Source organism: Branchiostoma belcheri, unplaced genomic scaffold (genome assembly GCF_001625305.1).
Source record: "Branchiostoma belcheri isolate BF01 breed outbred unplaced genomic scaffold, Haploidv18h27 scaffold109, whole genome shotgun sequence".
Lineage (NCBI taxonomy): Eukaryota > Metazoa > Chordata > Leptocardii > Amphioxiformes > Branchiostomatidae > Branchiostoma > Branchiostoma belcheri.
Genome location: NW_017802480.1, coordinates 710,498 through 715,689, shown reverse-complemented (window position 1 = coordinate 715,689; position 5,192 = coordinate 710,498).

Sequence of the window (5,192 nt, the reverse complement as noted above, 5' to 3'; positions counted from 1 at the left end):
GACAGAGTGACGCCGGCGTGAGCGATTTCTCAATTTCCGACAAACTCGGAACTGCATAGCCTGGCGACCGGATCTCTAGCTAGTCTCCACAAGATACCACTACAAAAAAGAAAGTAAAAAAAAAAACGCATAAAACACGTCAAATATAAGCCTAAGCCCAAGCCTCTGCTTTGGAAGTAGGTTTGAAAAATCGACTGCCATAATATGTAAAGGCTCTGTGCCAACCAACTGGGACATAGAAAGCCAAAGGCGGTCCATAGAGAATGATCACCAGGCTGGCAATTGGAGCGCCAGCTTTGGCGCTAACCGCTGCGCATAGCGCGAAATACTCAAAATCAAAGAGACTATATGCCATACATCACGGCAAGTTCTTGTGGCCCCAGAGAGGCAAACCTAGGGCCGGCTGGAACTAGCCTCCTATGCAGACGTTCCACGAGCGACGGGCGTTTGTGTGTGTGTGTGTGTGTGTGTGTGTGTGTGTGTGTGTGTGTGTGTGTGTGTGTGTGTGTGTGTGTGTGTGTGTGTGTGTGTGTGTGTGCAACCTTAACGGTTTTCTGATCAAATGTAGATCGCACGCATTAGAAGCTCTGGCCACCAACCCTAGCATAGCATCCCTGGGTGGGCATCGTTTTAGAGTTGGAGCTTCTGACGCCCCCCCCCCAAAAAAAAAACCGCTCACCGCTCTCGGAACGCCTGCAAAGGAGGCTAGGCTTGTGGCCCCGGTGAGGCAAACCTACGTGCGGCTGGAACTCTCCCCATTTACTCCCGCCATTCCCGCCGGAATCCCCGGAACATCAGGCGCTGTCACATCCGCTTCCTGTCCCCATTTCTCTTCCCGCGGCCGTCGTCATGGCAACGCCGGTCGTCATGGCAACGCCGGTTCAACGGAATCCAGCCGCATCATCACGACGTCATCGCACCGGCGCTAGCCTCTACCAGGCTTCGGGAGGCGGCTGGAAAGAGTAGAAATTGGCCAAATAGAGAGAGATAACATGCCGGGGGAGTTGGTCCGCTGGGGTCGCTATGTTCTTTGGTATGATTTCCCTGGGGGTATGTTGGCCCTGGAGCCGAGGAGTGTAGGCCCTGGAGCTAAGAAGCCTGTGTAGCCCCTGGAAAAGTCTGGCAGCCAGGCTACAGCCAGCTCTCCGCGCGCTGCACAGTACAGACAATAACTGTCACTCGCTCTCATACTCTTTCCCCGTCCTCCTGTATGTCCCTGTATGTCATCCATCCCAATCAGCCCAGTAAAACACCCCTAAAATGACCTGTGGAGAATGGTACTCAGGCTAGTAGACCGGGGTCGTCAAAACAGCCCTACGTCACCCTAAAGAGACTGGTAACCAGGCTAGTCGCCAGCCAGCTAGCTCTCCGCGCACTGTACAGACAATAACTGTCACTCGCTCTCATTCTCTCTCCCGGTACTCGCGATCGTGTCCCTGCCATCCATGAAGCCCTGGAGCCGAGGAGCTGGCCTTTTTGGGTCCTGGAAAGAGTCCGGCACCTAGGCTAGCCCAGGAGCCGAGAAGCTGGCCTGTGTACGCCCTGGAAAATTCTGGCACCCAGGCTACAGACAATAACTGCCACTCGCTCTCATCCTCTCTCCCCGTCCTCATGTATGTCCCTGTATGTCATTCATCCCAATCAGCCCAGTAAAACACCCCTAAAATGACCTGTGGAGAATGGTACTCAGGCTAGTACACCGGGGACGTTAAAACAGCCCTAAGTCACCCTAAAGAGACTGGTAACCAGGCTAGATGCCAGCTAGCTTACTGCGCACTGTACAGACAATAACTGTCATGTCATACGCTCTCATTCTCTCTCCCGGTCCTCGTGTATGTCTCTGTATGCCATCCATCCCAATCAGCCCAGCGGCCGAGGAGCTGGCCTTTTGAGGCCCTGGAAATAGTCCGTCACCCAGGCTAGCCCTGGAGCCGAGAAGCTGGCCTGTGTTCGCCCTGGAAAATTCTGGCACCCAGGCTACAGACAATAACTGCCACTCGCTCTCATCCTCTTTCCCAGTCCTCTTGTATGTCCCTGTATGTCATCCATCCCAATCAGCCCAGCGGCCGAGGAGCTGGCCTGTGCAGGCCCTTGAAACAGTCCGGCACCCAGGCTAGCCCTGGAGCCGAGGAGCTGGCCTGTGTTCGCCCTGGAAAATTCTGGCACCCAGGCTATAGACAATAAATGCCACTCGCTCTCAATCTCTTTCCATATCCTCCTGTATGTCCCTGTATGTCATCCATCCCAATCAGCCCAGCGGCCGAGGAGCTGGCCTGTGCAGGCCCTTGAAACAGTCCGGCACCCAGGCTAGCCCTGGAGCCGAGAAGCTGGCCTGTGTACGCCCTGGAAAATTCTGGCACCCAGGCTACTGACACTCGCTCTCATTCTCTTTCCCGGTCCTCGCGTATGTCCCTGTATGTCATCCATCCCAATCAACCCTGGAGCCGAGGAACTGGCCTGTGTGAGCCCTGGCACCCAGGCTATACAGCTAGCCCTCCGCGCACTGTACAGTACAGACAATAACTGCCACTCGCTCTCATTTTCAATCCCAGTCCACCTGTATGTCCCTGTATGTCATCCATCCCAATCAGCCCAGCGGCCGGATAATACCGGCTCAACCCTCATCCTTTGATTGGACGACAGGATAAATCCACTTCCCTCTCCGCTGCCATGGCAACGGCGTAATAGACGGCTCCGACAGACGGCGGTAGACATATTAGCATCTCCGGTTCGCGCGCAGGAAGAGCTAGACGTACGTTTGGTTCCGTGTCGTTGCATCAGGGAAGGATGGGGGCAAGCTATCGGTCCGTGAAGCTAGCCGAAGGGGACGTGGAAACGTGGAGAGAGGGAGAGCAACGCGCATGAACTTACTGTACATACGTACGTGTACGTATACGGGAAGGTTCCTGCTGTGGATATCACATACTAGGAAACGTTACCGTACAGAGAGAGACACAGATACTGGGAGGTGTGGAGAGGTTTCGTTTGCTGCTCGGCTGCTGCTGTAGTGTAGCAGCTTGTTGCAACCATGATCTCTGTACTAGTGATCGTCAGGGGCTTCTACCACGGAGCGAAAGAGGTGCGTATGACATATGCTTGTCTTTCTCATATTCCACTTATTTTGTAATCTCCAAGCAGATCTTTTGGTGCCTGCAAGACAGTATTATATTGGCAAGACGGTATAACTATTTTACAAGGCAGTATGCATTTGCCACCCGAGCTATCAAAAAAGATATGCTACAAAAACTTAGTCTGATAAAAACGTCTAAAATACCAAAAAAAAAATACGCCAAAGCCTGAACCCCTGCTTGGATTGCAGTGTTCGTTGGTGGTGTTGTCTGTACGCTGTAAGAATTAACATATTGTCTAAGGGCACGATCACAAACTGAGGGCATGCATGGGATAGCCGTGCATGCGTCACACAAAATTCAGCTGTTATAAAAAGAATGTTTTAGATCATCGACAAGGGTTGGTTCTAACGCAGCCTGGTTGAAAATATTACAGTATCAAAATCGTACGACGACCTCCGACGATTGTGACCGCACCGTAAATGCTCAATGATACATGTAAATCTTTGAATGTGTTGCGCAACCCCTGGAGACTGATAGCTAAGTTATAGCTGTCCTTTTTATGCTCTGGAATATGATTTACTGTAGCATTATCCGCATGCTTATACCTGTTGTTACGCCTGGAGTTTGTCAGATTCGTCTACGATACAGTCATAACAAAAACACACACTGTTTCGTGTGGGAAGGTTGGCGTTTTGTTGTGTTGTGCAAATTTGTAGCCCGAGGACACAGACTGATACAGGAAGTCGCATCCCTCAGTGACATGTGACAGAAAACTGCAGGGGAAACACTGAAACATTGCACATACTGTGGGCCTGTAACATTCACCCAAGCTTAAAAAAACAAACAAACAAACAAACAAACAAACAACCAATCAAACTTGAAACTACAAATTGAGAAAAATAGTCCCCACCCGACTAACTACATCGGCTGAAAAATAGCAAAATGCAGCCAAAAATGGAGAGCAAATGGCAAGGGGAGCTTGGACAATATGTAGGAATTAATTCGCATTGGCCTCACTCCTCCTGCCATAGAAAAGATTTTCCTACGTCCTTGTCTGCAGTCGGTTTTGTCACAGCCTAATTAAAAATCCTGGCACAAGAGGCCATATGACCTATATATCTACGCTTTTAATATACAGCCAAGATCCGTTCGTCGTTTGTAAACAAGATTTGTCATTTTTGCCACATGGATTGAAGTGACGAAAACATCTTGTCACCTCCGCCCTACCTTTCACCCTATACACCTACACACGTACTAACACACCCACACATCTACGCAGTCATATGTTACATTCACTTAACAGGCGCTAGGCAGAAAAAAAAATATAGTTCGTACATAATCTCCAAGCAGATCTTTTACTGGCTGCAAGACAGCATCAAATTGGCAAGACATTATCATTGGCTGGCGAAGAAAGAAAGTGTCAGTGCACAATAAAAAGAATGCCCGATAAAATCGCCTAAAACACGTGAGAAATAAGTCAAAGCCTAAACCGGCTCTGGTTGGAGAGTGCATATTCACGGTTTTACAACGCGAAACAGTCAGCCGAACAGTTGCAGGCAAAATATTCAATTTGTACCATCGCAACTGTGCGACGACTATTCTTTGAAAGTATTAAGTGTCTGTTCTTACAACCCACTAAAAGCCACACAGTGCTTCGGATTTACCTTCTCCTTGCATTAGGACATTTGATATTTCTCGGGAAGGGTGTGTGCATGTGTGTGTGTGTGTGTGTGTGTGAATGTGTGTATAAACACGATAACTCTAGAAGGCTTAGATGGATTGTCTTAATATTTTGAAGGTGGGTATGTCTTGATGAGACCTTGAAATGATTAGATTTTTGGTCCCCTGTCAGCTTGTTATTGTATTGCAGCGGAAATTCCGGTTTTGATATCTTATAATCTAGACATATCATGGTTACGAAGTTTGCTTGGTAGATAGCTCTTGTGCTCGGGAAATAAATGACATGAGTTTGGACCTCCTACCACCCTGTTTTTTTTCTTAAAATAACGTTGGTTCATTCTCTGTTAAGCATAGCTACATATGTCTAGATATCTGCACACAGTATCTGTCATGATCAGACTTGCTAGTGCATATTGCCTTTCTACATGTAACTCTTCAAGA